This window comes from Macaca fascicularis, chromosome 12, assembly GCF_037993035.2.
Source record: "Macaca fascicularis isolate 582-1 chromosome 12, T2T-MFA8v1.1".
NCBI classification, from domain to species: domain Eukaryota; kingdom Metazoa; phylum Chordata; class Mammalia; order Primates; family Cercopithecidae; genus Macaca; species Macaca fascicularis.
The window spans coordinates 43,860,499-43,883,403 of NC_088386.1; the positions used below are offsets into that span (position 1 = coordinate 43,860,499).

The window sequence follows — 22,905 nt, forward strand, 5'->3', positions numbered from 1 at the left end:
TTAAGTAACAAGTTTTGGGGTTTTGTTTTCCCGTCAGCACTTTGTTTATATCATCCCACTGCCTTCTGGTCTCCATTGTTTCTGATGAGAAGTCAGCCACTGATCTTTTTGAGCTTCCCTTGTATGTGAGGAAGTATTTTTCTCTTACTGCATTCAAAATTTTCTCTCCCTTGAACATTTTCACTTTGATGTGTCTGAGTATGATTTTCTCTGTCCTCATCCTACTAGGAATTTGTTGAGCTTCTTCAATAGGTCAATTAATGAATTTTCATCAAATTTTGGAAGTTTCCAGCCATTCTTTCTTTGAGTATTATTTTGTTTCTTTCTCTCATCTCCTTCTGGTACCCCCTTATGCATATGCTGCTGTGTTTAGTGGTGTCCCATATTTCTCTGAGGCTCTGTTGTTTACTACATTCTTTTTTCTCTGTGTTTTCATTACATAATCTCTATCAATCTATCATCGTGTTCACTGATTCTTTATTCTGCCAACTGAAATCTATGACTGTGCCCCTCTAGTGAATTTCTTACTTAATTATATTATATATTTATTTCCATCCAGAATTTCCACCTTTCTCTTTTTTCAAAATCCATATCATCAAAATCCTTTGCTTTATTGTGTGCGAAGAGTATTAGTGGCTTTTGACCTTCCTGCATTTCTATTTTCTTGAAAAATTAGTGATTGATCCTCTCCAAAATAACCAGAGGAGAAATAAGGCAGAAAGTATGTCCTGCTCACGGTCTCCACTCAGTTCTGAGACTAATAGAACAGAATGTAACCAGACTCAGAGTTCTTTGCGATATCTGGGGTCAATACATAGAATTCTTCAGTAATTTGTACATTCATTTTTTTCTACAGTGTCATCAAAGGACAAGCAGAAATCTTGATTCTTAACTATTACAATATAATGGCCTCACCTGTGGCCACTTCCACAGTGAATCATAATAGCAACAAGGTCATGCATTCTGTCTGGATTGCTTGCATCCTCTGAAGTGTTACACAGACAAAGTTCCAAACGAAAAACTACCTAGTAAGAAAGTTTCGTACATCCGTGAATTTAATCCATATATTTAAATCTTTTCAGATGTAGAGCTATAATCATGGGTGGTTTTTAAACTTTCATTCATGTGCTTCCTGTTTGCTACAACATTCTTCACAGTAATGTTTGTATTCACTTCATAGAGTTTCTGTGTTGCTAAAAACCCTTAAACAGTGAATAACTGATGTATTTTGTTCTACATCACAGGAAGTTCTTTAAAATCTTCATCTTTGCTCCTATAGTTTCACAAGTAATACATCTGGTTTCATTAGTTAATGTTTTCTGAAAAATTTCATGCACTACATTGGGTCTGGTGTGCTGTTGTTATTTTCTGTATCAATATTACCATTTGGTAAGTGACCATTTTGTTTATCCTGCCTTCTCTCTTCTTATAAAATATCAGCAATTGTATTTAGTAGGTAATTTAAGAACCCATGGGCATCTTGTTGCATGCGGAAAAGCTCATTTTCTTTCTGTAATCTTGTTTTGAACTTCTCGGGAGATATTACTTCAACCTTTTCCTTCTGTGTGGCTACACTGTGGAAGAAAGTTGCTGAGCACATTAAAATTTTCCTTCTTCCTAGGTTGTCTTGTATGCTAGAACTTTTTCCTGAAATGGATGACAAAAATAAAGCGCATGAAGTACTGAATTCCCAAAATTGCACATATTCCCCAAATTGACTAACCCAAAAGTGCCCATTGCAGGTATTCCCAAAATTGACTAACCCAAAATAGTGCTCATTGACTGGAAACCGTTCTGGGCCAATCTCTTTCTCTAATGCTGAAGCACTGGCACTCGTGATCCAGATGGAGGCAGGGGAGGAGAGAAGCCAGGCCACCCACTTGCATTGCAAAGCACAGGCCACAAACCCACGCACCACACCTGGCCAGCCACAATTGCCCGATTTTTTTTTTATAATTTCTGTCTCTTTATTAATATTATATATCTGTTAAAATTTTATAATCATACTTTCCTTTTGTTCTTTAAGCATAGTTTGCTTTAGTTCTTCAAATATATCATATTTATAATGACTCCTTTAAAATCTTTGTTTAGTCTGAAATCTGGGTCCTCTCACAGGCAGTTTGTGTTCACTATTTTTTTCCTGTGTATGAGCTGAACTTTCTTGTTTCTTTGCATGTCTCTCCCTCTCTCTCTTTTTTTTTTTGGAGATGGAGTCTCGCTCTGTCACCCAGGCTGGACTGGAGTACAGCTGCACAGTCTCGGCTCACTGCAACCTCCACATCCCGGGTTCAAACAATTCTTGTGCCTCAGCCTCCCAAATAGCTGGGATTACAGGCACCTGCCACCACGCCCGACTAATTATTTTTATTTTTTGTACTTTTAGTAGAAACAGGGTTTCACCATGTTGGCCAGGCTGGTCTGGAACTCCTAACTTCAAGTGATCTGCCCACCTCAGCCTCCCAATGTGCTGGGATTTACAGGCATGAGTTACCGTGTCTGGCCTCTTTGCATATCTTATAATATTTTATTGAAAACTGGACTTTCTAGATAGCATATTGTAGCAATTCTGAATATTAGTCCTCCGTACTCATTGTTGTTGGCCTCTTTATTCATTTAATGACTTTCCTGGACTATTTTAACAAAGTCTATTCACCACCTATGTGAAGCTTCTGATGTTTCTCTTCAGAACACAAGCGTTTCCCATGCATATAGTCCTCCTGGGATGACAGTAGCTATGACAGACTCCCTTTGACTGTCTCTTTCCCTGATCTGTTATGCTGTTTGCTTCTATTGGTATCATACCTACCCGTTAAGCTCTAGTAATTGCTGGGGTAATGCTCTGTTGTTTCCAATAATACCCCAGGGAACAAATTGCTCTACAGTCTGTTCCAATTAAATTCTGTCCCCTATACTGAACTAATTTTGAGGCCATTCTTTGAAGTTTATTCTGAAGCCAGGAGGATTGTTCTTAGCTGTCTCTTTGATTCTCTCTGGCAAATACCTTCATGTTCTTGGGCGTGTTTTTCTGTTTTGTTTAATAACTGATATCCAGTCATTTCCTATTATTCACTGAAATGACCTACTACTTAGCTTATTTCTCTCATGGAGATACTAGCCTCCTCTTGCTTACCATCAAAATCTTCATTGTTCAAGCACTCTTGGGCTTGAACTCTCCCACACTCTATTCTCGATAAAGTCAGTTCTCTTGGGGAGAGCTTTGGAGTTCTCTGTTCTTATGACATTCTCCTCCCCCTGGGCAAAATCTTGGAACTACTAGCGGTTAGGAACAGCAGCCCACTTTTCATGCAGTGGTAAACCTGTTTTATGAGCAGAGCAGTGTGCAGAGGAGTAGCCTCTAATCTCTTGACTTGCTTCTCCCAGCATGGAACCTGTGCCCTAAGGGTGAGCTGGGGCATGGATGCTTTAAGCTCCAGTGTTCTTAGTCTACCTCACCTGGAGTAGAAGAACTTTTGCTCTACAGATAAGGTCTTGGTGCAGAAAGGGAACCCCTGGCCTCTCAACTGTACTTGAGTGGAATTTTACATCTGCAATACATAGCTGGGGTCATGAGAAATGTTGATGGCTTGCCTCTCTGTGGAAGATATCAGAGCCCTTGGCTGGGAGGTGGGGAGAAGGGGAGCCCTGTAATCTTGACCACACCTGCCTGTAGTGGAGCCTCTGTCCTGCTGAGCTGGTGAGTGGGAGTGAGGAAGGGAGTGGGTTGTGACTCAAGTGCCAGTGATTCTCATTGTTCTTCCCAAGAGTTAAGAAATTGTCTTGCATAAATGTTTCCTCATTGGCTGTGTGCCCTTGAGACAATTTTCAGAGATTTTAAATGATTGTATTTTTATAAATATTTTACCAGTTATGGTTGTTTCACTGGGGAGCTCCTCACTCCGCGTCCATTCCAGAAGTGAGTCTGGGCTATTATCTTTTGGACATTATCCCATAAACCTCTCTTCTTCTTCTCAGAAGGAACTTTATTACTGTGTCATTTATAATTTTTTAATATATTACTTGTAGCTCTAGAAATCGGCATCATGCCATAAACCACTTTGTACACTGCATGTCAATAAATTACAACATCCTCATATATCAATATTGTATGTATAGACTTAGTGCCAACATGTATGAATAGGCACAACCTAACATAAGTACACCTGTTTATATACATGGCATTCTGTAGGTCATATACAAGGAAAGAGAATAAGCAATTCTGGGTTACAGCTAATCTCAGTTGTAGTCATGCTACTGCCTCCAAACCCAGTGTGACAAAGCAAGGATGGGGAAACTTTCTCCTTTCCCCATCCTTGATGGTCCCCCAGTTAACCGAGGATATGCCGGGCCACGCCAGGCCCTTTTTCTTCTCTAGCAGTTTCTTCCCAGAACCTCCCGGCAGAAGGTGGGCTTTGTTTTGTCCTCTGTTTAAAGAACTTTTTCTTTTTTTTTTGGAAACAGAGTCTTGCTCTGTCACCCAGGCTGGAGTGCAGTGGCATGATCTGGCTCTCTGCAACCTCTGCCTCCCGGGTTCAAGTGATTCTTCTGCCTCAGGCTCCTGAGTAGCTGGGATTCCAGGCATGCACCACCACACCTGGCTAATTTCTGTATTTTTAGTAGAGACAGGATTTCTCCATGTTGGTCAGAATGGCCTTGAACTCCTGGCCTCATGTGATCCACCTGCCTCATGTGATCCAGCCTCCCAAAGTGCTGGGATTACAGGAATGAGCCACCATGCCTGGCCTAAATAACTTTCTTTAAAGAACTTTGTCTAAAGTTGTTTGGAACTTTAAGAGTTCTTCTTTGCTCCTGCAACCCTCTATTCTGTCCAAATGTTCACTGACTACTAATGCTGTATTCTAATTTACCTGAAAAAATGAAGGACTGACCTTCTGGATCTATTGCTTGATTAAGCCTTCAGGTACCTGCATACAAGATATATAAAAGGCTCAGTTTTATTCCATTTCCTTGGGTATTTTGTTTTGTTTTAATAACTGATATCTAGTCGTTTCCTATTTTGTTCACTGAAGTGTCATGTTATGTTTTACCCACATGCAGAGTTAACAAGTTTCTATTATGTGTGATCTCCATTCTCAAAAATGTCTGAGGGCCTGTAAAATACACTTTAAATGCTTCAGGAAGTCAATCATAACCTTTTATATTTGCCATAGTTTGCTTTCTTGCCTCATCTCTGATCTCCCTGAGCGCCACTTATACTTACTGCTTTCTCTTGAGCAGACCATCTATTTTATGTGTCAGTGCTTGTGCTTTCACAGATACTTAACCAAATGATTGTCACAGAATATCCTGATAGTAATATGAGATATCAGAGATATCAGGGACCCACTCCACACCTATAAAATAAGTGACTACGTTTCGGGTTTTTTTTGTTTTTGTTTTTTTTTAAGATGGAGTTTCACTCTTGTTGCCCAAGCTAGAGTGCAGTGGCACGATCTCAGCTCACTATAACCTCCGCCTCCCAGGTTCAAGCAATTCTTCCGCCTCAGCTTCCCAAGTAGCTGGGATTACAGGTGCCCATCACCACGCCCAGCTAATTTTTTGTATTTTTTAGTAGAGACAGCGTTTCATCATGTTGTCTAGGCTCATCTCAAACTCCTGACATACGATCCACCCGCCTTGGCCTCCCAAAGTGCTGGGATTACAGACATGAGCCATTGCACTGGCCATGGGGATTGTTTTTTATAAAGCTCTTCATTTGATTCCAAAGCTGCTTAAGAACCAATGCTATTCTCTCTTCTTTTCCTGCAGTGGCCTCCCTATCATCAAGACTTTGCTTGACAAAGTCTTGCTTAACAAAAAGTAGGAAAAAAAAAAAAAAAAAAACCTAGACACAACTAAAATATTACCTTCCTTGAAAAGTTTTTCTCAATTCTGTCTGTATTCCTCAGCTAGCGGATATTTGTTATTCTTGGATAATTAGTATTAGAGCTCTCTTTCTGGGTTTAGGGAGTACCCTACATTCTGAATCAGAGATATTTTCTATCTTACAAGCTTAAAATGCCTACTACTTACTCTCCCAGCCTCTCTTACACATTGGGCATAAGTCCATAAACAGGACTGCCAATCAGGCATACTCACCACAGACTTTGAAACAAAAATTAGAGACATGAAAAAAACGTAGACTACAGACTCCATTTCTGGAGTCTTCATTTCTGAAGCAGCAGTAGCAGCTACTTCCAGTTTCCAAATATAACAGAAAAGTTATTATAGTGGCAACATATATCTTGCAGCTTCCAGACAGTAGCATTGCATGCTGCACGCTCCTTTCCTGGTTGGGTAACTTCCAAAGCTGTTTCTATAGCATCCTGAAGAATTCTGTGAGGTGCTTCCTATCCTTTAATAAATGTATTTTCTGCTGAAATTACAATTTGGCTTCTATTGCTGGTAACTAAGATGGAGGGACACCTCTGTACCCCCAAAGCACTTCATTCATAAGCCAATATCGCAATAAACCAAACTATCTTATCGTTAATTGCCAGTAGAATATCAGTTAACTGAGTCAAGAAGGAAAGAAAGCACATTCTAGCCAGAAAAGCATAGCAGGAGCCTGTGTAGCTGGAAGGGACATAGAAGGTACCAGGGACTAAAGGGACAGTGTGTCTGGAAGATCAAGTGAAGTAACTGGTGAAGAGTGTCCATGGATAGGAAGTTGTTAGAGGAATTAAGTAACTGAATCATACTGTTAGCAGTGGTGAATCCATATGGGTTTGCAACAGCCTCAGTTCTTACCTCCTCAGAAGAAAGAATTCAGCAGGGCAAAGTGAGAGACTGAGGCAAGTTTTAGAGCAGCAGTGAAAGTTTATTAAACAGCTTTGGAGCAGGAAGGAAACGAAGTAAAGTACACTTGGAAGCGGGCCACGCAGGTGATTTGACAGATCAAGTGCATGGTTTGACCTTTGACTTGGGATTTTATATGTTGGCATGTTTCTGGGGGAATTACGTCCCTTTTCCCCTGATTCTTCCCTTGGGGTGGGCTGTCCTCCTGAGCAGTGGCCTACCAGCACTTGGGAGGGGCTGTATGCATAGTGTATTTACCAGAGTTGTACATGTGCTCACTTGAGGCATTCTTTCCTTACCGATCTAGTGTTCTTAGAAGAAGGTCATATACCAGTTAAACTCCGCCATTTTGTCTCTTAGTGTATATGCTTGCCCCCACTTGCCTAACTCCTGAGATCTTACCAGAAAGCAGCTGATCACCAGTTTCAGGTGTTTTTATCTATTGGGAGGCTGCCTTTCCCTGGCACCAGCTGTGACCAATTATTATTTTAGGGAGACAGACCATCTGCCTGACGATCACCTGATGGTTGCCTGACATTCTTGGTTGGGGGTGGGGGGCCCTCTCCTGCCCTGCTCGTGTCTGACTAGCTACCTACTGTAACAATACTAGCTGTATAAGACCATGTGAATATATTTTTAAGTTCAAGAATAACATAAAGCTATTGAGTCTTTATAAATGGCAGATACTATGCTCAGTTTCATATTTTGAAAAAATCCTCTTGCTGTGGGCATGAAGAATAGATTGGAAGTGGGAAAATACTGGTGATTTCAGTTGGATTTGTGATTTGCTCATAGTGTTAAGTTCTGTATTATTGTTCCAAGTGATCACTGCCTCCAGACCATATCTTTCTATGAATGCTCACTTTTTCCTTTTGGAGCAATCTGGAATGAAGACTTTCCCTTCCCATCAAAAAGCCTTTCATTTTAACCTTTAAAGCTGCCTAAGACACAGAACAGGCTAGAGCAATATTTTCTCCATGCTTCCTGCTGTTATTAATAGCTCTTGCTAATAGAGACCTAATTTTTTAAAGTCAATGTTCTGCTGAAGAGACTTAAACTTATATCAAGTCCATTTAATTACATATAGATGTGTGACTTAGATTGGATTATTTTTCTATCCATATATTAAAGCAATTCTGTTTTGGGTTTTTGTTCGTTTGTTTTTTGGGGTTTTCTGGAGACACGGTCTTACTCTGTCACCCAAGCTAGTGTGCAGTGGTGCTGTCATGGCTCACTGCAGCCTCAACCTCCTGGTTTCAAGTGATCCACCTCAGCCTCCTGAGTAGCTGGGGCTACAATGTACACCACCCTACCTGGCTAATTTTTTTTTTAACTTTTTTAGAAATGGGGTCTCACTATCTTGCCCAGGCTTCTGTTTTATTTTGAAAGCATGGTTGCTTTCATCTTACTCTTTTCAAACTAAAGTGAAAAGTAAAATGATATACCACACTAAAATGTATATGTTTCATTATATCATATATACATTATATGTTATACATTATTATATACATTATATATCTTTAAGAGCTATTCAAAAATAAAATTTGAAGATATTATTTATATTTTTCGTGGGTCTCAGAAAGTGAAATAATGATTGCAGATCACCAGATTGCAGATGACCAGCAAAATAATTGGAGCTGCTATTGGTTTTTAATAAGTGGAACCTTCTGAATTTTAGCAAATCCAGCAAATCATTACAAAAGACATTGAGCAGTAAATCAGACAAACAATTTGGTGTTTCGTTAATTAGTATATTCAAGCCATTTAAGCTTCTGAAGAATAAGGTTGCCCTGCCAGAAAATCTTTCCAAGCATACTTAAAAAAGCAATATTCTAAACAAAGGCACAGCATTTGGTTGCTAATATATGCAAAGTTGGTAGGGAAAAAGTCTGTGTGGCTACATGTCAGGCCAGCCGGCTTACCACAACATCACAGCAGGGAGCAAGGGAAAGTATTAGAGGTTAAAGGCAAAGACAAAGAGGAGATAACCAGTTCCAGAGTGTTATTTCATATAAGAAAAATTTTGTTTGCTGTTGTTGACCTTATCTGTCCACATCATTTCTTAGTTATTTTAACTGACAAAAAAAGAAAAGTGTAGAATATGAATAAGAAAAAATAAAAGCATATATTCTTTGTCTAGTAAATTTCAGGAAATACTAGGTTTAACAATTTGAAAAGATCTGTCATTTTTGTGAGTCAAAAATGATTGATTATGGGCAATTTCATGTGGTTCAACCTAATCAAACCTACCAGTGGATTGTAATATATCACAATATACAGCATGTTGCAAATACAGTTTGCTCACTCTGAATAGATTTGGATATCTTTTTCTTTTTTTGTTATCAAAAATTATTTGTAACAGAAAATATTTATACTTTTATCTAATGAATTAATTTTATTAGGTGTCAGAAACACTTGATGTGGACATTTTTAATAGAGATTATCAAGCTCAAAAGAAACCTTTAAAGTACTGAGGGGGCAATAGAGTACAAATGACCTCAAAGCCTAATGCTGATGAACTGAGCCAACCTATAATGCCCTCATCAATCTCTCAGCTGATATTCCAGGATTCAGAGAGTTTCCACAACCATATATCCACACTGCAGATCTCCCTGATTTCTAGGAGTCTGAAATCTCAGGAAAGATAAGAGTCAATGTAAGTAGTAATAATAATAATAGCAGCTAACACCTAAATAGTATTTACTCTACACAGGCACTGTTTTAAGTGTTTTACATATATTAATTCATTTAATCCTCAAAGCAATCCAATTAAATAGGTAATATTAACATCAACAAATAGGTGAGGAAATGCAGGCACACAACAGTTAAGCAATTTGCCCAAAAGTGCCACAGTAAGTAAGTACCTGAGCCAAAATTTAATCCCAGGCTTTCTGGCACAAGAGTCAGTACTTAACCAGCAGCAAATTGCTTCTCAATATTAAAAAAGTCTAGCATCACTGAATCAATTCTAGTACATTGTGGATTGCAAAATTAGTTAAAATACCAACATCCTTAATAAAGCTTTTCAAGCTTCTTTTCATTCTAATAGCTAGTATTTTGGACTACGTTAAAGAAAAAAATATGGATGACATTTGATGAGACAATAAAGACTTTGTGGCCGGGCGCGGTGGCTCAAGCCTGTAATCCCAGCACTTTGGGAGGCCGAGACGGGCGGATCACGAGGTCAGGAGATCGAGACCATCCTGGCTAACATGGTGAAACCCTGTCTCTACTAAAAAAAATACAAAAAACTAGCCGGGCGAGGTGGCGGGCGCCTGTAGTCCCAGCTACTTGGGAGGCTGAGGCAGGAGAATGGCGCAAACCCGGGAGGCGGAGCTTGCAGTGAGCTGAGATCCGGCCACTGCACTCCAGCCTGGGCGACAGAGCGAGACTCCGTCTCAAAAAAAAAAAAAAAAAAAAAAAAAAAAAAAGAAGACTTTGTTCAGGGACGACTGCACTGGGGGCTGCAGTGGGAGAAAGAGATTGGGCCCAACTCTAACTCCAATAAGGGCAGTGGGTATCTATAGCCAAGGAGCAGAGTGGGTGTCAGTGGATGGAAAATTACTGAAAGGAAACATCAGAAGTAAGGAGAATTCTGGCTACACTGACTTGACAGGGTTATTTTAAAAGGCAGGCCATTTGATCAGATACCAAGGATGGGAGATTTTTGCTAAACTGATCCAGCAGGATACTTGCTTAAAGTGGACTAAACAGGCAGAGTCCCTAGACTAAGGATGGAGCCCAAGATTGAAGCCTTGTTGAGAGGAGGACTCAGAGGAGCCTAACTAATGTTTAGTCAAAGGAGGGAGTTTCTGTCAATCCTCCCTGTGGTTCAAAGGAAAGAAGAGTCGATCTTCTTTCCTTTGAATAATAGAAGTCTATTCCTCGTTTGGTAGAGGATATCTGCCGGATGTATGAACAATCAGGTATTTAATGAGGGGCATTTCTATGAAACAGAAAAAGAAAAACCAAGATTAATGTCTACAAACCCAGTTTCTGTGTCCAGAAGGCAGCCAGTCAAGAACATTTCTGGATATTGGGCTCAAAGCATCTTTAAATGATTGACTGAGGGTGAAAGAAGCAACCCAAGAAATTTCCTGGTTTGCAATTTGAATGTGTTTAGCGATGACATCGGGTGAACTTTCTGAGGGGCCCAAACAGCAGCAGCATGATGGTCGCCTGCACACAATCTGTTATGGTAATTTGTTTGAAGTTCGTGTCAAGTTGTCCAGCTTCAGCTTGCAGAGCTTTGGGAAAATGGCAGTTTTAGTTCGTAGTGATGCCAAAGCAGAAGGATGGGAGAAAAAATTAGAATGTTAGTTTGGACACTTATAGCCAGATATCAAAGGAAACTAGAATTCTGGATCCTGTCCAGTTTACAAGAATATAACGAAACCTCAAAGACAATGAACAGAGCTAGAATCTAATAATAGGTCCACTATAGTTTTCCACTGAAACAAATTTTTTTACAATCTCCCCCCTTTTTAATTTTGTATTACAAAATAAATCTAGTGTCATTAGATTTGGCCTTATTATTTAAATAAGCATAGCAAGAATGTTAATCGATCACATAGGCCTTTTAAAATTTGCTTTGTTTGAACTTTTCATAAGGAATCTCAGATTAAACTTTTAAAACCCAGGCTAGGATACCAAGCCAAGAACTCACCATCAGATTTTGCCACCTATTATGCCTACAGATTTGAGTGAATTCCTCTCTTCTCTAGGTCGCCAAGGTATCCAGAGTTTCCTGGGCCTCACAAGAAGAGACTTCTGTATTCAATTTTAAGAATGGGAACCCTGTAAGCCAGATACCAGACTGGTATCTCAAGAGGGCTTTCTAAGCAATGATTTATAAAGTTGACTCTAGTTTCTTAAATCTGTTTAGTCATATCTGATTCTGTGTACTTCATTCTAAAATATGCCATTTCAGTCAAAGCCTTGGTAATATAATCAATGTTTCCAGCTCTGTCTTGCTATAATAAAGACATATTTTTATTGACCTTGTACAAATAACTATATTGTCATAAAAATAATAGTCAATAATAGTATCCATATTTTGGAGAGATTAGGCAGAGAGAAAAAAATAAATGTTTCATTTTGTTTACAAAGGCATAATCTGTAAGATTGCTGTAAGCTATAGATAGTTTAAGATAAAAACATTTCTTTTAATATGGAAAACAAAACAATAAAGAACCAGCAATGTTCCAAACAAAAACTAATAACAATTAGTTCATTCAGTCTCATGTAATTAATTTTTGTTCTGCTTGATCTTGAATTAATAGTTTTATTAGCCCATCAACTTCTAAGGATCTGATAACAGTTTATTTGAAAAGAGAATTTGGTTGTTTCTGTGACACACAACAATAATAACTGGAAAAGAGGGTTTTGACAAAGTCCTATGAATGTCATGCAATTTCTGGAATATTTATATCAAAATTCCAAATTTATTCCAAACTTCTGGAAATTTATATCAATGACATACACTCATACAAATAGAAAATAAATAAGCTTAAACATCACATTTTATTTGACAGTGCTTCCTATGTAATTTAACATGTCAAATACACCAATGTAGGGTAACATCCTTTTTTTTTTTTAATTATACTTTAAGTTCTAGGGTACAAGTGCACAACGTGCAGGTTTGTTACATATGTATACATGTGCCATGTTGGTGTGCTGCACCCATTAACTCATCATTTACATTAGGTATATCTCCTAATGCTATCCCTCCCCAACCCCACGATAGGCCCCAGTATGTGATGTTCCCCTTGCTGTGTCCAAGTGTTCTCATTGTTCATTTCCCACCTATGAATGAGAACATGCGGTGTTAGGTTTTTTGTCCTTGCCGTAGTTTGCTGAGAATAATGGTTTCCAGCGTCATCCATGTCCCTACAAAGGACATGAACTCATACTTTTTTATCGCTATTCCATGGTGTATATGTGCAATATTTTCTTTATCCAGTCTATAATTGATAGACATTGGGTTGGTTCCAAGTCTTTACTATTGTGAATTGTGCTGCAATAAACATACTTGTGTGTGTGTCTTTATAGCAGCATATACCTTTGGGTATATACCCAGTAATGGGATGGCTGGGTCAAATGGTATTTCTAGTTCTAGATCCTTGAGGAATCGCCACACTGTCTTCCACAATGGTTGAACTAGTTTACAGTCCCACCAACAGTGTAAAAGTGTTCCTATTTCTCCACATCCTCTCCAGCACCTGTTGTTTGCTGACTTTTTAATGATCACCATTCTAACTGGTGTGAGATGGTATCTCATTGTGGTTTTGATTTGCATTTCTCTGATGGCCAGAGATGATGAGCATTTTTTCATGTGTCTGTTGGCTGCATAAATGTCTTCTTTCAAGAAGTGTCTGTTCATATCCTTTGCCCACTTTTTGATGGGGTTGTTTGCTTTTTTCTTGTAAATTTGTTTGAATTCTTTGTAGATTCTGGATATTAGCCCTTTGTCAGATGAGTAGATTGCAAAACTTTTCTCCCATTCTGTAGGTTGCCTGTTCATTCTGATGGTAGTTTCTTTTGCTGTGCAGAAACTCTTTAGTTTAATTAGATCCCATTTGTCAATTTTGTCTTTTGTTGCCATTGGTTTTCATGTTTTAGACATGAGTCCTTGCCCATGCCTATGTCCTGAATGGTATTGCCTAGGTTTTCTTCTAGGGTTTTTAAGGTTTTCGGTCTAATATTTAAGTCTTTAATCCATCTTGAATTACTTTTTGTATAAGGCGTAAGGAAGGGATCCAGTTTCAGCTTTCTACATATGGCTAGCCAGTTTTCCCAGCACCATTTATTAAATAGGGAATCCTTTCCCCATTTCTTGTTTTTATCAGGTTTGTCAAAGATCAGATGGTTGTAGATGTGTGGTATTATTTCTGAGGGCTCTGTTCTGTTCCATTGGTCGATATCTCTGTTTTGGTACCAGTACCATGCTATTTTGGTTACTGTAACCTTGCAGTATAGTTTGAAGTCAGGTAGCATGATGCCTCCAGCTTTGTTCTTTTGGCTTAGGCTTGTCTTGGCAACGTGGGGTCTTTTTTGTTTCCATATGAACTTTAAAGTAGTTTTTTCCAATTTTTTCCAATTCGGTGAAGAAAGTCATTGGTAGCTTGATGGGGATGGCATTGAATCTATAAATTACCTTGGGCAGTATGGCCATTTTCACGATATTGATTCTTCCTATCCATGAGCATGGAATGTTCTTCCATTTGTTTGTGTCCTCTTTTACTTCATTGAGCAGTGGTTTGTAGTTCTCCTTGAAGAGGTCCTTCACATTCCTTGTAAGTTGGATTCCTAGGTATTTTATTCTCTTCGAAGCACTTGTGAATGGAAGTTCACTCATGATTTGGCTCTCTGTTTGTCTATTATTGGTGTATAAGAATGCTAGTGACTTTTGCACATTGATTTTTGTATCCTGAGACTTTGCTGAAGTTGCTGATCAGCTTAAGGAGATTTTGGGCTGAGGCAATGGGGTTTTCTAAATATACAATCATGTCATCTGCAAAGAGGGACAATTTGACTTCCTCTTTTCCTAATTGAATACCCTTTATTTCTTTCTCCTGCCTGATTGCCCTAGCCAGAACTTCCAACACTATGTTGAATAGGAGTGGTGAGAGAGGGCATCCCTGTCTTGTGCCAGTTTTCAAAGGGAATGCTTCCAGTTTTTGCCCATTCAGTATGATATTCGCTGTGGGTTTCTCATAAATAGCTCTTATTATTTTGAGATACATCCCATGAATACCTAATTTATTGAGAGTTTTTAGCATGAAGGGTTCTTGAATTTTGTCAAAGGCCTTTTCTGCATCTGTTGAGATAATCATGTGGGTTTTGTCTTTGGTTCTGTTTATATGCTGGATTACATTTATTGATTTGCATATGTTGAACCAGCCTTGCATCCCAGGGATGAAGCCCACTTGCTCAAGTTGGGTAAGCTTTTTGATGTGCTGCTGGATTCAGTTTACCAGTATTTTATTGAGGATTTTCACATCAATGTTCATCAGGGATATTGACCTGAAATTTTCTTATTTTGTTGTGTTTCTGCCAGGTTTTGGTATCAGGATGATGCTGGTCTCATAACATGAGTTAGGGAGGATTCCCTCTTTTTCTGTTGATTGGAATAGTTTCAGAAGGAATGGTACCAGCTCTGCCTTGGACCTCTGCTAGAATTCGGCTGCGAATCCGTCTGCTCCTGGACTTTTTTTGGTTGGTAGGCTATTAATTATTGCCTCAATTTCAGAGGCTGTTATTGGTCTATTCAGGGATTCAGCTTCTTCCTGGTTTAGTCTTGGGAGGGTGTATGTGTCCAGGAATTTATCCATTTCTTCTAGATTTTCTATTTTATTTGCGTAGAGGTGTTTTAGAGTGTTCTCTGATGGTAGTTTGTATTTCTGTGGGATCGGTGGTGATATCCCCTTTATCATTTTTTATTGTGTCTATTTGATTCTTCTCTCTTTTCTTCTTTATTAGTCTTGCTAGCAGTCTATCAGTTTTGTTGATCTCTTCAAAAAATCAGCTCCTGGATTCATTGATTTTTTTGAAGAGTTTTTTGTGTCTCTATCTCCTTCAGTTCTGCTCCAGTCTTAGTCATTTCTTGCCTTCGTCTAGCTTTTGCATGTGTTTGCTCTTGCTTCTCTAGTTCTTTTAATTGTGATGTTAGGGTATCAATTTTAGATCTTTCCTGCTTTCTCTTGTGGGCACTTAGTGCTATAAATTTCCCTCTACACACTGCTTTAAATGTGTCCCAGAGATTCTGGTATGTTGTATCTTTGTTCTCATTGGATTCAAAGAACATCTTTATTTCTGCCTTCATTTCGTTATGTACCCAGTAGTCATTCGGGAGCAGAACATCCTTCTTTTTACAAGATTAGAGCATTTAGGGTTTGATTGGGGAACTTTGTCAAAAATGTTAAGAGTTGTAACACTTGATTAAATGGGATCACAGGTCACTGTGAAACAATACTTAGTTGTTTCTTTAACCATAGTAATTATAAAAGGTTTTGCAGGCAAATACAAAAATTTACATAATTGTAAAAAAGAAACCTTAGGTCTTTTAAAATTGATAAGACTTAGGTTTTTTAAGTAATTGAAAATGGACTAGAAAACTTTATTCTTTTAACAAAGAGAAAATTCAATTGTAGCTTTTCATCAGTAAATTATGAGCTCTATTTTTTTAAAGAACTTTATAAGTAAATCCATCCAATCTTAGCAACTTGACTATACAAAATTTCTTTTTCACAAACCTTTTCCAACCATTTTACGTCCATTCAGTTTTTATCATACTCTTTTCCTTTTTCACATCCTAAAACAACAGTCATCTTACTTTAGTAGAAAACTATCCCTTTTTCCTCAATGAAAACACATTTTTAAATCTTTTATACTATTTCTCACTAAAAACACATCTTCCTTTTCTTACACACTTTGCACACAAAGTTGTTCCCCTTTACCTTTATTATTTCTAGTAGTTTAAATTAAACATATTGGTTATACTTTTTTATTATACTTTACGTTCTGGGATACGTGTGCAGAACATGCACGTTTATTACGTAAGTATACACATGCCATGGTGGTTTGCTGTACCCATCAACCCATCATCTACATTAGTTATTTCTCCTAATGCTATTCCTCCCCTAGCCCCCCACCCCCTGACAGACCCAGGTGTGTGATATTCCCCTCCCTGTGACCATGTGTTCTCATTGTTCAGTTCCCACTTATGAGTGAGAACATGTGATGTTTGGGTTTCTGTTCCTGTGTTACTTTGCTGAGAATGATGAATTCTAGCTTCATCCATGTCCCTGCAAAGGACATTAGCTCATTTTTTTTTTTTTTACAGCTGCATAGTATTCCATGGTGTATATATGCCACAATTTCTTTATCTAATCTATCACTGACGGGCATTTGACTTGGTTCCCAGTCTTTGCTGTTGTGAGCAGTGCTACGATAAACATATATGTGCATGTGTTTTTATAGCAGAGTGATTTATAATCCTTTGGGTATATACCCAGTAATGGGATTGCTGGGTCAAATGATGTTTCTAGTTCTAGATCCTTGAGGAATCACTGCACTGTTTTCCACAATGGTTGAATTAATTTACACTCCCACCAACAGTGTAAAAGCATTCCTATTTTTCCGCATCCTCTCCAGCATCTGTTGTTTCCTAACTTTTTAATGCTCACCATTCTAATTGGCATGAGATGGTATCTCATTGTGGTTTTGATTTGCATTTCTCTAATGACCAGTTATAATGAGTTTTTTTTTTCATATGTTTGTTGCCCTCATAAATGTCTTCTTTTGAGAAGTGTCTGATCATATACTTCGCCCAGCTTTTGATGGGGTTGTTTCTTGTTTTCCTGTAAATTTGTTTAAGTTCCTTGTAGATTCTGGATATTAACTCTTTGTAAGGTGGATAGGTTGCAAACATTTTCTCGCATTCTGTAGGTGGCCTGTTCACTCTGATGATAGTTTCTTTTGCTGTGCAGAAACTCTTTAGTTTAAATAGATCCCATTTGTCAATTTTGGCTTTTTTGGCATTGCTTTTGGTATTTTAGTCTTGAAGTCTTTGCCCATGCCTATGCCCTGAATGGTATGGCCTAGATTTTCTTCTAGGGTTTTTGTGGTTTTCGGTCTTATGTTTAAGACTTTAATTCATCCTAAGTTAATTTTTCTATAAAGTGTAAGGAAGGGGTCCAGTTTCAGTTTTCTGCATATGGTTAGCCAGTTTTCCCAATAACATTTTTTAAATAGGGAATCCTTTCCCCATTGCTTGTTTTTGTCAGCTTTGTCAAAGATCAGATAATTGTAGATGTGTGGCATTATTTCTGAGGCCTCTGTTCTGTTTCATTAGTCTATATATCTGTTTTAGTACCAGTATCATGCTGTTTTGGTTAGTGTAGCCTTGTTGTATAGTTTGAAGTCCGGTAGCATGATGCCTACAGCTTTGTTCTTTTTGCTAAGGATTGTCTTGGGTATACAGGCTCTTTTTTGGTTCCACATGAAGTTTAAAGTAGTTTTTTCTAATTCTGTGAAGAAAGTCAATGGCAGATTGATGGGGATAACATTGAATCTATAAATTACTTCGGGCAGTATGGCCATTTTCATGATATTGATTCTTCCTATCCATGAACTTAGAATGTTTTTCCATTTGCTTGTCTCCTCTTTTATTTCCTTCAGCAGTACTTTGTAGTTCCCCTTGAAGAGGTCCTTCACATCCCTTGTAAGTTGTATTCCTAGGTATTTTATTCTCTTTGTAGCAATTGTGAATGGGAGTTCACTCATGATTTGTCTCTCTGTTTGTCTGTTATTGGTGTATAGGGTGATTTTTGCACATTGATTTCGTATCTTGACACTTTGCTGAAGTTGCTTATCAGCTTGAGATTTTGGGCTGAGGTGATGGGGTTTTCTAAGTATGAAATCATGGCATCTACAAACAGACAATTTGACTTTCTCTCTTTCTATTTGAATACTCTTTATTTCTTTCTCTTGCCTGATTGCCCTGGCCAGAACTTCAAATACTATGTTGAATAGGAATGGAGAGAGAGGGCTTCATTCTCTTGTGCCAGTTTTCAAAGGGAATGCTTCCAGCTTTTGCCCATTCAGTATGATATTCGCTGTGGGTTTCTCATAAATAGCTCTCATTATTTTGAGATATGTTCCATCAATACCTAGTTTATTGAGAGTTTTTAGCATGAAGGGGTGTTGAATTTTATCAAAGGCCTTTTCTGCATCTATTGAGATAATCATGTGGTTTTTGTCATTGGTTCTGTTTAAGTGATGGATTATGTTTATTGATTTACATATGTTGAACCAGCCTTGCATCCCATGGATAAAGTCAACTTGATCGTGGTGGATAAGCTTTTTGATGTGTTGCTTGATACGGTTTGCCAGTATTTTATTGAGAATTTTTGCATCGATGTTCATCAGGGATTTTGGCCTGAAGTTTTCTTTTTTTGTTATGTCTTTGCCAGGTTTTGGTATCAGAATGATTCTGCCCTCATAAAATGAGTTAGGAAGGAGTCCTTCCTTTTCTGTTGTTTGGAGTAGTTTCACAAGGAATGGTACCAGCTCCTCTTTGTACCTTTGGTAGAATTCGACTGTGAATCCATCTGTTCCTGGGCTTTTTTTGGTTGGTAAGCTATTAATTACTGCCTCAATTTCAGAACTTGTTATTGCTCTATTCAGGGATTCGACTTCTTCCTAATTTAGTCTTGGGAAGGTGTATGTGTCCAGGAATTTATCGATGTCTTCTAGATTTTTCTAGTTTATTTGTATAGAGGTGTTTATCGTATTCCCTGATGGTAGTTTGTATTTCTGTGGGAACAGTGGTGATATCCCCTTTATCATTTTTTATTGTGTCTATTTGATTCTTCTCTCTTTTCTTCTTTATTAGTCTGGCTAGTGGTCTATGTATTTTGTTAATCTCTTCAAAAACCCAGCTCCTGGATTCATTGATTTTTTGAAGGGTTTTCATGTCTCTGTCTCCTTCAGTTCTGCTCTGATCTTAGTTATTTCTTGTCTTCTGCTAGCTTTTGAATTTCTTTGCTCTTACTTCTCTAGTTCTTTTAATCGTGATGTTAGGGTGTCAATTTTAGATCTTTTCTGCTTTTTCATATGGGCATTTAGTGCTATAAATTTCCCTCTAAAAACTGCTTTAGCTGTGTCCCAGAGATTCTGGTACGTTGTATCTTTGTTCTCATTGGTTTCAAAGAACATCTTTGTGTCTGCCTTGATTTCATTATTTACCCAGTAGTCATTCAGGAGCAGGTTGTTCAGTTTTCATGTAGTTGTGCAGTTTTGAGAGAGTTTCTTAATCCTGACTTCTAATTTGATTGCACTGTGGTCTGAGAGACTGTTTGTTACAATTTCTGTTCTTTTGCATTTGCTGAGGAGTGTTTTACTTCCAATTATGTAGTCAATTTTAGAATAAGTGCTATGTGATGCTGAGAAGAATGTGTGTTCTGTTGATTTGGGGTGGAGAGTTCTGTACATGTCTATTAGGTCAGCTTGGTCCAGAGCTGAGTTCAAGTCCTGAATGTCCTTGTTAATTTTCTGTCTAGTTGATCTGTCTAATGTTGACAGTGGGGCGTGAAAGTCTCCCACTATTATTATGTGGGAGTCTAAGTCTCTTTGTAGGTCTCTAAGAACTTGCATTATGAATCTCTCAGTGCTTCTGTATTAGGTGCATATATATTAGGTTAGTTACCTCTTCTTGTCGCATTGATCCTTTTACCATTATGTAAAGCCCTTCTTTGTCTTTTTTTACCTTTGTTGGTTTAAAGTCTGTTTTATCAGAGACTAGGATTGCAACCCCTGCTTTTTATTGCTTTCTATTTGCTTGGTAAATATTCTCCATCCCTTTATTTTGAACCTATGTGTGCCTTTGCATGTGAGATGGGTCTCCTGAATATAGCACACTGATCGGTCCTGACTTTCTCCAATTTGCCAGTCTGTGTCTTTTAATTGGGACATTTAGCTGGTTTACATTTAAGGGTAATATTGTTATGTCTGAATTTGATCCTGTCATTATGATGCTGGCTGGTTATTCTGCCTGTTAGTTGATGCAGTTTCTTCATAGTGTCAACAGACTTTACAATTTGTTATGTTTATGCAGTGGCTGATACCGGTTTTTCCTTTCCATTTTTAGTGCTTCCTTCAGGAGCTCTTGTAAGGCAGGCCTGGTGGTGACAGAATCTCTCAGCATTTACTTGTCTGTAAAGGATTTTATTTCTCCTTCCCTTATGAAGCTTAGTTTGGTTGCATATGAAATTTTGGGTTGAAAATTCTTTTCTTTAAGAATGTTGAATATTGGTCCCTACTCTCTTCTAGCCTCTTCTTCAGACAGAGCTGCTATTAATCTGATGGGATTCCCTTTATGGGTAACCTGACCTTTCACTCTGGCTGCTCTTAACATTTTTTCCTTCATTTCAACCTTGGTGAATCTGACCATAATGTGTCTTGTGGTTGCTCTTCTCAAGGAGTATCTTTGTGTTCTTCTCTGTATTTCCTGAATTTGAATGTTGACCTGTCTTGCTAGGTTGGGGATGTTCTCCTGGATAATATCCTGAAGAGTGTTTTCCAACTTGGTTGCATTCTCCCCATCATTTTCAGGTACACAAATCAAATGCAAGTTTGGTCTTTTCACATAGTCCTATATTTCTTCGAGGCTTTGTTCATTCCTTTTCATTCTTTTTTCTCCAATCTTGTCTTCACACTTTATTTCATTAAGTTGATCTTCAATCTCTGATATCCTTTCTTCCACTTGATCAATTCTGCTATTGATACTTGTGTATACTTCACGAAGTTGTTGTGCTGTGTTTTTCAGCTCCATCAGGTCATTAATGTTCTTCTCTAAACTGGTTATTCTACTTAGCAGTTCCTGTAACCTTTTTTCAAGGTCCTTAGCTTCTTTGCATTGAGTTAGAACATGCTCCTTTAGCTCAGAGTTTGTTATTACCCACCTTCTGAAGCCTACTTCTGTCAATTTGTCAGACTCATTCTCTGTTCAGCTTTGTTCCCTTGCTGGCAAGGAGTTGTGATCCTTTGGAGGAGAAGCATTCTGGTTTTTGGAATTTTCAGCCTTTTTGAGCTGGTTTTTCCTCATCTTCCTGGATTTACCTACCTTTGGTCTTTAATGTTGGTGATCTTCAAATGGGGTTTCTGTGTGGATGTCCTTTTTGTTGATGTTGATGCTATTTCTTTCTGTTTATTAGTTTTCCTTCTAACAGTCAGGCTTCTCTGCTGCGGGTCTGCTGGAGTTTGCTGGAGGTCCACTCCAAACCCTGTTTCCCTGGGTATCACCAGCGCAGGCTTCAAAACAGCAAAGATTGCTGCCTGTTCCTTCCTCTGGAAGGTTCGTCCCAGAGTGGCACCCGCTAGATGCCACCTGGAGCCCTCCTGTATGAGGTGTCTGTCGACCCCTGCTGGGAGGTGTCTCCTAGTCATGAGGCACAGGGGTCAGGGACACATTTGAGGAGGCAGTCTATCCCTTAGCAGAACTCAAGCACTGTGCCGGGAGATCTGCTGCTCTCTTCAGAGATGGCAGGCAGGAACATTTGCGTCCACTGAAGCTGTGCCCACAGCTGCCCCCTTCCCCCTGGTGCTCTGTCCCAGGGAGTTCTATGTATAAGCCCCTGACTGGGATTGCTGCCTTTCTTTCAGAGATGCCGTTCCCAGAGAGGAGGAATCTAGAGAGGCAGTCTGGCTACAGTGGCTTTGCCAAGCTGTGGTGGGCTCCGCCCAATTCAAACTTCCCAGCGGCTTTGTTTACACTGTGAGGGTAAAACCACCTACTGAAGCCTCAGTAATGGCAGACACCCCTCCCCGCTCCAAGCTCGAGCCTCCCAGGTCGACTTCAGACTGCTCTGCTGGCCACAAGAATTTCAAGTCAGTGGATCTTAGCTTACTGGGCTCTGTGGGTGTGGGATCCGCTGAGCTAGACCGCTTGGCTCCCTGGCTTCAGCCCCCTTTCCAGGGGAGTGAACAATTGTCTCACTGGCGTTCTAGGTGCCACTGGGGTATGAACAAAAATTCCTGCAGCAAGCTCAGCGTCTACCCAAATGACTGCTGCGTTTTTGCTTGAAACCCAGGGCCCTAGTGGCGTAGGCACCCGAGGGAATCTCCTGATCTGAAGGTTGTGAAGACCACGGGAAAAGCAGAATATCTGGGCTAGAACATCAGAATATCTGGGCTGTTCCTAATGGCACAGTCCCTCAGTGCTTCCCTTGGCTAGGGGAGGGAGGTCCCTGACCCCTTGTGCTTCCCGGGTGAGGCAACGCCCCACCCTGCTTCTGCTTGCCCTCCATGGGCTGTACCCACTGTCTGACCAGTCCCAGTGAGATAAGCTGGGTACCTAAGTTGGAAATGCAGAAATCACCCACCTTCTGCGTTGATCTCACTGGGAGCTGCAGATCGGAGCTGTTCCTATTTGGTCATCTTGCCAGCCACGCTGCTTGTACTTTTAGCCATCAGTAGTCTTTTCCTTACAGAGAAAACTAGGAAGTAGAAAACTGTAAACTGTCATAGATCAGCATTTTATAAACACACCATCTCACAATTCCTACAGACATACGCTTCCTCATACTATAGTTTTTCATGTGGCAAAAG

General features: G+C 39.1%; 1 protein-coding gene and 1 pseudogene across 35 annotated transcripts in view; one reads left to right on the top strand and one right to left on the bottom strand.

Moving 5' to 3' along the window:
- Positions 1-22,905, top strand: part of MBD5 (methyl-CpG binding domain protein 5) — a 515,330-nt gene that overhangs the window by 290,851 nt on the left and 201,574 nt on the right. The window lies entirely within an intron of this gene.
- Positions 746-4,039, bottom strand: LOC102136992 (ubiquitin carboxyl-terminal hydrolase 12 pseudogene; annotated as a pseudogene).